The sequence below is a fragment of the Anneissia japonica genome, unplaced genomic scaffold, assembly GCF_011630105.1.
Source record: "Anneissia japonica isolate Jap-2015-1 unplaced genomic scaffold, ASM1163010v1 scaffold287829_len2072220_cov186, whole genome shotgun sequence".
NCBI classification, from domain to species: domain Eukaryota; kingdom Metazoa; phylum Echinodermata; class Crinoidea; order Comatulida; family Comatulidae; genus Anneissia; species Anneissia japonica.
Genome location: NW_022716075.1, coordinates 1,593,109 through 1,604,444, shown reverse-complemented (window position 1 = coordinate 1,604,444; position 11,336 = coordinate 1,593,109).

Sequence of the window (11,336 nt, the reverse complement as noted above, 5' to 3'; positions counted from 1 at the left end):
TCTTTTCTAGACGCCCGAAAATAGCCTGATGCGTTTGGGCGATCAAGTTTTCTTTCTTTCTTTTTTTTTTAAATTTTTTTTTTACCACCCTTAAATCCACCTCTGCTATTTAAAATCACAATATTAAGATTGATCTAAATTTGATTTAAATGTAATTAATATTAATGTACATTGTAGTCGATCTATAGCAAAAATTTTAAGGGCCTGTTATTGACAAATCCGTGGCTATCTTTAATTAGAATGAAATAAGTTACATAGTTAGGTAACACAAACTGAGGTTAAAACAAACCTATGAAAACTTTAATAAATACTTTTTATAACTTTCTAAATTCACCTCTGAATGTCATTGTCGCAGTACTTAAAGCAATAAATCAATGTTGCTATCAGAATTATCTTCTTCATTCTCATATGCAACCTAACTCCAGTAACTTCGAAGGAGTCTCTCTGCAAAACTTGCTTGAAATTAGAGGTGCCATCGGACCCGATCGCATCGCGCATTTGTATATGGCGCTCAACATAAAGAACACTGCGGCACCTAGGGCTATACAACTCATGTGGGCAATAATAAATTAATTAAAGTACAGTATTTAATTTATATTCAAAAGAAATTCAAAAGAGATAGAACCTCCACTAATAAGATGGAACATATACAAAGACACAATATATGGTTCATAAAGCTTAAACGAGAATAAACTTCATAAACAATATATTTCATCCGAACAATTTAAATTATTAAACGTCATCTTTTAAATAAACTCTCTTACCGTCTTACGTCAAATAGGCTGAACCGGGGAACATAGATTAAGTGTTTAGTGCAAGTACAAACAAAGGTAAAAGATTAGAATCAAATATAGTATTTTAGCTAACAAAACCAAAATATCCAAAACAAGTCTACGTTATATTAGGCCTATCTATATTGGAAAAAAATGTAAACTTTTCAAAAATTCGGCCAAATTCGGCCAAATTTGGCCGTGACTTTTCAAATGCTACGGCCAAACAAATTGTTATACGGCCAGATTTGAGGAATCTGGCCGTCAAAAAGGCCAAATGGCAACCCTGGTTATAACCTGTATTTTTTTAGCGTTGTCCAAATTTGTTTTTAACCAAATGATAGATAAATATCTTATCTCATATTAGGCCTTTATAATATTTTTTTCATTAGTTATGTGTGCTATTGAGTTTACAGCCACCAAAATTAGTATGTTATTTTCGCTCTTCGCGCCCAGTAAACGAACCTTCGAGGTGTAAAACTTAAGAACTTAAACGATATGATCGTAAATCGTGTTGGTCACTAGATAGTTTGTGATGCGTTTGTTTTCTTGTCACGTTCATTTACCGTATTGTTCTGATCATGTTTATAAATAATTGGTCTACATATAAATAAATGAAAATATACTGAATGATATATGATGCATGAAAATAAAGGAAATATATAATAGGTACATTTATTTTTCATATTTATATTTCCCATATAAAATGATCAATATATTTTTAATGGTTATTCATAAGCCCGACAAAATATCTCACTTGCTGGCTATTTATATAGTAGTTGCATATATAATTCCTGGAAAGAAACGTTCCCACAAGATTCCCACGGTACTCTCCTCAGATTGAAGCAGACACGAGGTTTGTATTTTTTTTTATTTCCGCTTTTGATACATATTCTGAGTTTTATAAAATACACAAATAATGGAAATACAGTAAAATATATTTAAAATAATTTATAAGTAGGCCTACATGGCCGTTTCACGTTTTTTGTTATGCCAGTCAACTCGCCCCCTTGCAAGTTCGCCCCTTGCAATCTCTCCCCCTTTACAATCTCGCCCCTCACAAACTCGCCCCTTTAAAAATTTTCCCCTTAACAAACTCGCCCCCTAACAAACTCGCCCCCTACAAACTCGCCCCCTAACAAATAATTTATAAGTAGGCCTACATGGCCGTTTCACGTTTTTTGTTATGCCAGTCAACTCGCCCCCTTGCAAGTTCGCCCCTTGCAATCTCTCCCCCTTTACAATCTCGCCCCTCACAAACTCGCCCCTTTAAAAATTTTCCCCTTAACAAACTCGCCCCCTAACAAACTCCCCCCATAACAAACTCGCCCAAACACTAGTTGGGTGAAATGTACCGTAAATTCTACTTTCTGTTATACTATTATTAATAGTATTAATTTTTTTAATTTGTCTTTTTTACGATGCTTGACTATACATAATACATTTTTGTATCTTTTCAGTTGATTACTATAAGTTTTTCACGATTTTTATTGTTTCAGAATTTTTAATTACAATTAATATGAATATATTATTAGCGTGTTTTTCAGTACAGTATGTAGTGTTCGATATTGAAAAATGTTCTTTTTCTTCTTGCAGTTTCCATATGAAAAGTCAAGTTTACAGTACATAGTTATATTTATCAACTTCTGAATTATTCATAATAAAGGTCTATGCGTGTAGTTATGGTATTTATTTGTTAAATCAATAGGCCTACTTTTATATCTGAATTTTAAAATATACTAGGCCAACTGTACACTACTGTCGTATTCTGTCACTGCAAAAGATTTTTCAAGTGTGGAAGAAGCATAATTATTACTTCCTTCCACTTCACGGGGGAAACAATCATAACCTACGGGCAGCAGACGCAAGCGTCCAGGCCGACGGATGGCAATTTTATCCAAGAGGGACCGATTTTAGCGGCTAAAATCGACCCGGTTGACCGATTTTAGCGGCCAAAAGTAGTCCGGCTGACCGACTTTGGCGGCCAAAATCTGTCAGCCGGAACATTTTTGGCCCGGACCAATTTTGCCGTGACAGGCCCATGTTTTCGTTCGTTATGAATGTGTGAAATCATAGGTGAAAGTAAAGCTTCGCCCCGAGTAAACCCTTTGGTGTAAAGTACGAAAAGAAGTTAAACGATATGTGGTCTTAAATCGTTGCGCTTTGCATCTGGTTTGGGGAGCGCTCTATAGACATTGACTGGTGCGGGCTCTCATCGTTGTGATTGTGGGAGCTCGCATGAGCTTGTGTCTGTGGTGCGCCATACTAGACGAGCAGATTTAGATGAAAAACAGGCCTTCAGTCAAACAAATTGCAAAAGTTTTATTGTTGATCCTGGTTTTTCTAAGGTTGCGGTAAATGACATATCCAAAATGGGACGCGAGTTTCCCCCCAGAACACACCTAATTTGAATAAATATGTAAATTAACTTCCGTCATTAAAGCAAAATCGATTATTCACAATAAACTGCATCTAAAAATTTAATCAGGGTTAGAGAATATTATTAGCATATTTCTGAATTATTACATGCATATAATTATGTTAAAATATGCAAATTAACGGCTGCCATTACAAGAAAATTTATTTTACGCAGATATTTTGTGTCTTAAGCTTTAATAATGACAAATAAAGTTTCCAAAGCCTTGTTTTCAGGGTTAGTAAGTATGGTTATCACATCTGTTAATTAATTATATGTACAGGAGGCCTACGGTATATAGCCATGTTAAATATGCAAATTAGCTTCCGCCATCAAAGGAAAATTGACTGCATCTAAGCATTCAAACATGTCAAGTAAAGTGTCCATACCTATGTTTTCAGGGTTGGTGAATATCATTAGCATTTTTGTGAAATAATTATATGCATATAATTATGTTAAATATGCAAATCAGATGCCGCCATTATAAAAAAAACTTAATTTTTCACAGTTAGTTGGTGTGTTAAGCATCCATTCATGACAAATAAATTATCCAAAGCCATGTTTTCAGGGTTAGGGAGTATGGTTAGTATATCTGTGAATTAATTAAATGCAGAGGAGGACTATATAGCTATGTTAAATATGTAAATTAGCTTCCGCTATTAAAGGAAATTGTATCTAAGCATCCAATCATGACAAATAAGTTGTCCAAACTATGTTTTCAAAGTTGGAGAATAATCAGCACATTTATGAAATAATTTTACACATATAATTATTTTAAATATGCAAATTATGGTTCCTGTTGTCATAAAAAATGGTTTTGCACAATAAACTCTGTATCAAGCATTTAATAATATAAAGTGTTTTGACCCAGGTTTTAATGTTAAAGGATTAATTGTAAATTAAATTCACATAAATTTGCGATTGAGAGAACATAAAGAGAAGATTGTCATATAGTTTGTTGATATATATTGTAATAATATGTAATCAATAACATGTGGATACCTCCATATATCTCAGTTATATCTGTACGCAAACTCATATAATGGGTTTGTCCATCTTGAAACTTCACAGCAGTGGCAAAACCTTCTGTTTTTCTTACATAAACAGATCATTGCCCCGAAATCTCCGACGTTTTACATTTCCATGAGTCATATTTTGAATTTTAAGAATGAAAATTCTAGGACTAGGTACTAATAATACTCTTTGATTACACACTTGGTTATCATGGGCACTCGTGATAACTGAGGTGCGTTCAAAAACATATGCACTAAATACGATAAAAATTCATTCAAATACAGTAAAATGCAGTAAAAGTGACAGTAAAGGTGCACACATTGAAATACAAATACATTAAAATACTATAAAATACATTAAAAAATAATAGACCCTAAACTATTAAATTACAGTACAAGATAATGAAAGAAAAATTACGATACATTTATTAAAATATCTTTAAAACATTCAGGAATTTCCCTATATTTTAAAAGAATTTAATGTAGTTATAAGAGTTCATCATTCACATTTTGCTAATTTTTTTCAATGCCCTTTTAGGTCTTGCAGGAAATAATCATCGAGAGCAATGTGGGGTATATACTGCTATATAAATAAAGGTTAAAACACAAATGGTTTGTCAGACGATGTTATGTCGAACTAGGATTGCAGTCTATGGAGGCAATTCAAAATTGCCTATGGGGCCAGTTTCTCCTCTAGCTACGTTGGTGTTTATTACATCTCTATGTTCATGGTATGTATGATAGATATTGTAAGACTTTTGACAAACATTAGACGTTGGCAATTTTGAATTATCTCCAGAGACTGCATTATGTTCCTTTCATGTAAGACATAGGTCTACATAAAGAGGTCACTGAACGGAGCATATTTGCCAGCTCATTGTTGTATATAGAAACAAAAAGAATTGGTGAAAAAAAAAACACAGCTTGGTTAAGTCCTTTTTGTCATTCAAAGAAATCGGTATGGAATGTCCCAAAGTTAACTGTACTTTTAATATTTTAATACAAGTTTTTTAAGTTCATCCAGACTTTACCTCTTATACCAACCTTGCTGTAGGCCTAGTTAGTAATTTGTCATGCCACACAGAATCAAATGCTTTATGGACGGTATACTGATTCACGTTTTCAGAAAATTTATTGCAAGAAGATCTTATTTTTCTACCCCGTATCTCTAACGGTCACGCTAGTAATGCATGCTAATGGTAATCGGAAACTTCGTCAAGTATATCAAGAGGGGTGTCTATAAAACGAAGACCGAAGACCGAAGACCCCTATTTTTTCTCTTTCATTTTGATGATAATACGCCAGGCTCTCACAAAATCCAAATTACGAAATTTTTTGGGCGTCTGTTTGTGAAATTTTCAAGGGTCTTCGTTTTATAGACACCCTATATGGGTGTCTACAAAACGAAGACCGAAGACCAGATAAACTAAGACCTCCAATTATTTCTCAATTATCTTATTGAAAGTATTTCAAAATCATCATAAAACAGTTGCCAAGTACATTATTTCATTATTTTATCACGATTGGGAGAAAAACAAATGTGGGTCTTCGTTTTTCGGGTCTTCGGTCTTCGTTTTGTAGACACCCATATAGGGTGTCTATAAAACGAAGACCCTTAATTATCTCGTCCATCCTATGTTGGTGTCACTACCAAATGACCGATGCTGCACATATGCGTCACTATACCACATTCCTACTGTTTATTTTAACATGGAACAAGTTTATGAATGAAATATTCAAGGTTTTTGTGGGCCCCAAAATACGCGTACCGCTAGGCCAAGCCTTAATTTCGTTTAGAGGGTAGCAGCGCCAAGACGCGCTCAGCCACCAGCCGTGGACGTACAACATTGGTTGCCGCTTTGGAACTGGAATAAAGGGTAAATCATTCAATTGACTCAGATTCAGGCAACAATGTGCTAAGAAGACGAATACCATATATAGGCCTTTAAATAACATAAAGTGATTTAAAAACATTATTTTCATCACGATTGAAAGAAAAAAAAAGTGTGGGTCTTCGTTTTTCTAGTCTTCGGTCTTCGTTTTGTAGACACCCATATAGGGTGTCTATAAAACGAAGACCCTTAAGTATTTCTTGATATTCCTCATTTTATTCCGATAAAATAATGAAATAGGCCTAGGTACTTGGCACCTGTTTTATGATGATTTTGAAATACTTTCAATAAAATAATTGAGAAATAATTGGAGGTCTTCGTTTTTCGGGTCTTCGGTCTTCGTTTTGTAGACACCCATATAGGGTGTCTATAAAACGAATACCCTTGAAAATTTCACAAACAGACGCCCAAAAAATTTCGTCATTTGGATTTTGTGAGAGCCTGGCGTATTATCAACAAAATGAAAGAGAAAAAATAGAGGTCTTCGTTTTTGGGTCTTCGGTCTTCGGTCTTCGTTTTATAGACACCCTATCAAGGGTGGCAACTCAACAGCCAGTTCTAAAGTAATCAAGAAAATTAGTGGCACGTAAAACAATTGAAAAAAAAACCCACAGTAATCAACAATTACTCCCCATAAAACCTAAATATATTTGAGGGGCGCCCGCTAACTGGTTTAACTTCGAACTAGAGGCTGGGACAAGTATGTAGACGGACATGAGGAAGCTTTGAACGCAGAGAGGTTTAGCGTCAAGGTGGTGAAGAGCCTCAAGAGTGTAGACATTCAAAGACTACCACCTAACGAAGGTGCTGCCAAGTAAAATTAATACAGAGTTTATTTTAGACTCACGTACAATTAATCCACAAAATGTTGCTAATTCTATTCGTTCAACCATTAAAACTTTGGTCCAGACATTTTATATTATTAAATACAGATTTATATTGTGCAATTTTTTTTTTTACGATGACAACAGGTACCGTAACTTGCATTAAAAATAATTGTATCTGTACAATTATTTCATGAGTGCATAATTATTCTACAACCCTGAAAACATAGCTATTATTGTACTTCACACCAAAATGACCAAGCTACACATTTTAGAATTATGAGAATATTCATCGTAATTGTTATTTTTTTTAAAAGGAAACACCGTACCGACGTCATTATTTTGGATCAAGACGTCCGGTGAATAATCACAATTTAGTTTTCCACACTAATTTAAGTGTATGGGTAGACATGCAGGGTCTTTATCTAATTATTAAATTTACATCACCATAAGCATGAATCTGTACTTACATCAGTGGCGTATCTACTCATCCCCCCCCCCACCGAAAAATATAATAGGCGCATAATCCCTGTCTCTTATACACATCTTAGTCCAAAATCACCTAAAATCACCTTATTTTGTCGAATTAGCGCCCCTCAACTGATCATCGAACCCCCCCCCCACTTCACACTCGCTCCCCATCAGATACGCCACTGACTTACATAGCCAGATGAATGAAATTACTCAATCGATGTGCCACTAAATCGTAACCAGCCTTCATACCATGCCCTCACGATGTCACCGGGGATGCAACTGCAATAAAACTTTTTTTGGCAGCGAAGGAACGATACCAATATACAATCAACAAAGTACCGGGTTTCTGTGTTGATTTGCAAGGTACTACATGGCTCAACTATTTTTTACTTAGAGGTTAATTAGTAAAAATCGCACACAAATCATACGACGTCACTGACAACGCCGGGGACGGGAACTCGATTTTGAGATTAATTTTCCGAATAAAGTTATACTAAATAACTTCTAATGACGAACTATTGTCTTCAGTTGTCTTTGTTGGTCATTCAAATGTCATTTTATATTTTTTCGGTGATATTACCATTCTCAATAATCTATAAAACACCCACATAACAACGTCACGTTAGATCGATCGGTAGGGACCCCGTGGTGACAATTTTCGTCGGAAGGTATCAAGATGATAAACAGTTTCATTGGACTACATTCTTGCTTATGTTATCCACCTGCTTACCTAAGATTATACTGATTACACTGTTTTCAAATGAAATAACTGACAACTTTGGTTTGTATCAATGTTTTAATAAGTACATAAAACTGTGTCACAAATACGTATGCAAAAATGCACAGGGACACCACGCTGTTTTTATATTTTTCTTGAAATCTGCAGGCGCGTCGGAAGCTATTTTTATTGGTCCGGCCAAATATACATAATCATCATTGCATTAACATGACTTTTTTTTTAATAGTAGTTTTGTCTTTGTAGCTCAAAACACGCACTATTCTATTATATCAACCATTCATACTTGTAAAAATGATGTTTTACACTATAACCGACGTATTAGTAATGTAATTAATGCTAAATAATAATAATAATAAAAATAATAATAATAATAATAATTTCAGCATTCCTTTTGGCCCTGTAATGAAGAACCTCTGTCTCTTATACACATCTAGATGTGTATAAGAGACAGCTCCTACCCTGACCGGAGCCGTTGTAGGGCCTGAGTTGAACCCCTGAGAAACGTAGGTATACCATATTCTAATATTGACCTTCCACCCCGAAGTTGATTCCCCTGATTCTTAATGCTCTATTGAGTATTTATCACCTGGTAGATCTGTCCATATGATGGGAATACCATACATGGTCCTCCTGCCATTAATAAACCAAACATTTACTAGATAATAACAGTAATACAGTACTAAATATAACATACCAGCAGTCTGTTATTAAAATCTAACGTATGCAACTGGCTTAATTCAAAAGACATTTAATAGGTTTACTAAATAATGCATAGCATATTGTACTCTGTGTATTCATAACACATGTTTAATTTAATTGGGCCACATCTTTTTATAGGCCTATGTATTTCCCAAATTTCCGTCAACACGTATAAGCCTAAATATAATAGGCGCATAATCCTTGTTATTCATATATTGCATTATATAATATAATTTTGTTCGTTTCTTGCAATTTATTTATTCATAGAGGAATAAGCATACTGTACCCTGTGTATACATAACACATGTTCTATTTAATTAGCATATACTGTCATCATTTTGTAGCAAAATGCTAGATTTTTATAGTTTTAATCTTTACTAAAATGGTTGGTCTGCTTCTGAGGTAATTTTAAACAGTTTTAAACAAGATTTCTATTTTGACTTATTACTGCTTTACTATTTTAACTTAAAGTATTTCTCGTCATTGCCAAGTTGTTTTGTCTTGTGATTTTTCATGTAATTTTAACCTTCTTAACCAAGACTGTTGCAAAGAAAAAACAAATTCCTATTTTAAAATGGACAATAAAGTGTTCTTGAATCTAGAATCTTTTTATAGGTATTTGACAACATCCGTCAACTTGTATAAATATAATAGACCTATCATTGTTATTCATATTGCGTTATATAATGTGTTCGAGATTCTTATATGAAATATATATATATATATATATATATATATATATATATTCATATATATTACATTTATTTTTGTATGTCAGTGGTGACTCATTGTATGATGTATTTTATTTATTAACGAGGGCATCTGAACATCAGTCTCCCTTCGGGAAAGTTGGAATCGCTACCTCTTTAAATATTGTTGAAATAAAACAAAACGCAATAAAATTCCCCGCTGGACTCCATCCCGGTATTTCTGAGTCTATATTTCAGGGCCCGAATATTATTTACGTGGTGACTAATCAAACAAACCAGACCAGCCGAACCGCTTCCGACGCCCTTGATATGCTTGATCGCCATCATCATACAGAGTGTAATAGATTCAAGTAAGATGTTTCAAATGATATAAAAATGTATGCAAACATGCCTTTAGAACAGTTTTTTTTTCGAGTTTTATTTACCTTAACGTTGACTCCGTCTTAGAAAGCACCAGGATTAATCACACCAGGATTAATCACCAGTGCCACGCTGTTTTTGTATTTTTCTTGAAATCTGTATGCCTGATCACCATCATCATACAGAGTATAATAGATTCAAGTAAGATGTTTCAAATGATATAAAAATGTATGCAAACATGCCTTTGGAACAGTTTGTTTTTTCGAGTTTTATTTACCTTAACGTCGACTCCGCCTTAGAAAGCACCAGGATTAATCACACCAGAATTAATGGTTTGAAGTCAACTCGGCCCTTAACCGACTCGGATACCGACTCGGCCCTTCACCAAATCGGTCCATAAATCAACTCGGCCCTTGTCAACTCGGCCCTTAAACGACTCGGCCTATATACACAAACTCGGCCCTTGTCAACTCAGCCCTTAACCGACTCTTCCCATAACCAACTCGGCCCTTGTCATCTCGGTCCTTAGTCTACTCGGCCCTTGTCAACTCGGTCCTTAACCAAGTCGGCTCATACACCAATTTGGCCCAACTGACTTTGCCCTTGAACATAGGCCTATTTCTAGTTGCATAACTCTATAGAGTACGGTATATAATTTGTGGAAAGAAACGTTACAAATAAATTCCTATGGTGAAGTTTATTAATAAATATTACAGTATCATTTTGTGTTACTGTACTTATTTTTCTTTTTTTACAGAAGAAACAACGCAAAAGTTACCAAAAGTTACTGAGACACGCCCTTTTTATCGTTTGTTGCGTTACCATTTAATTACGATATGTATTTTAATCATGTTTATAAATGTTTAAATAAAATGGATATTTATGAAATAAGTATCAAGTTGTCATATGTTTATTTTATTGTTTGTTACGTTTCTATTTATCATAAAAGTTCTGATCATGTTATTAATTCTGCACAAGTAAATTCATACTAAATGATACGATGCAGGCTTCTTTTATATTCTAAGCCCGACAAAATCACTCACCGGGCTATTTTCATTTATTTAGGCCTATTTATTCCAAACCAACAGCAAATCATCGCTACTAACAGACAGGTATAAAATCTAGCTTATTTAATAAGTCGGAAAAAAACACTACTCTGATGTTGCCTGGAAACTTAAGTATAAAATCGGAAAGAAACTTTTCCACAAACAGGCTCCGGCACGCGATTTTTTTCCGTACGAAACATTTGCATGAAACTTCACTCGGGCCATCTCGGATTGACTCGAGTGAGTACGGTACGAGGAACAAGAGCAGACACTTCGCAATGTCGTGACGCTCGAGTTTTACTATTATTGCTCTTTGTATGTTTACCTACGGTAGGCCTATGAAATTTCACGGACTTATGTGATGTACGTCACTGTGTAACTAACTGTGACCTT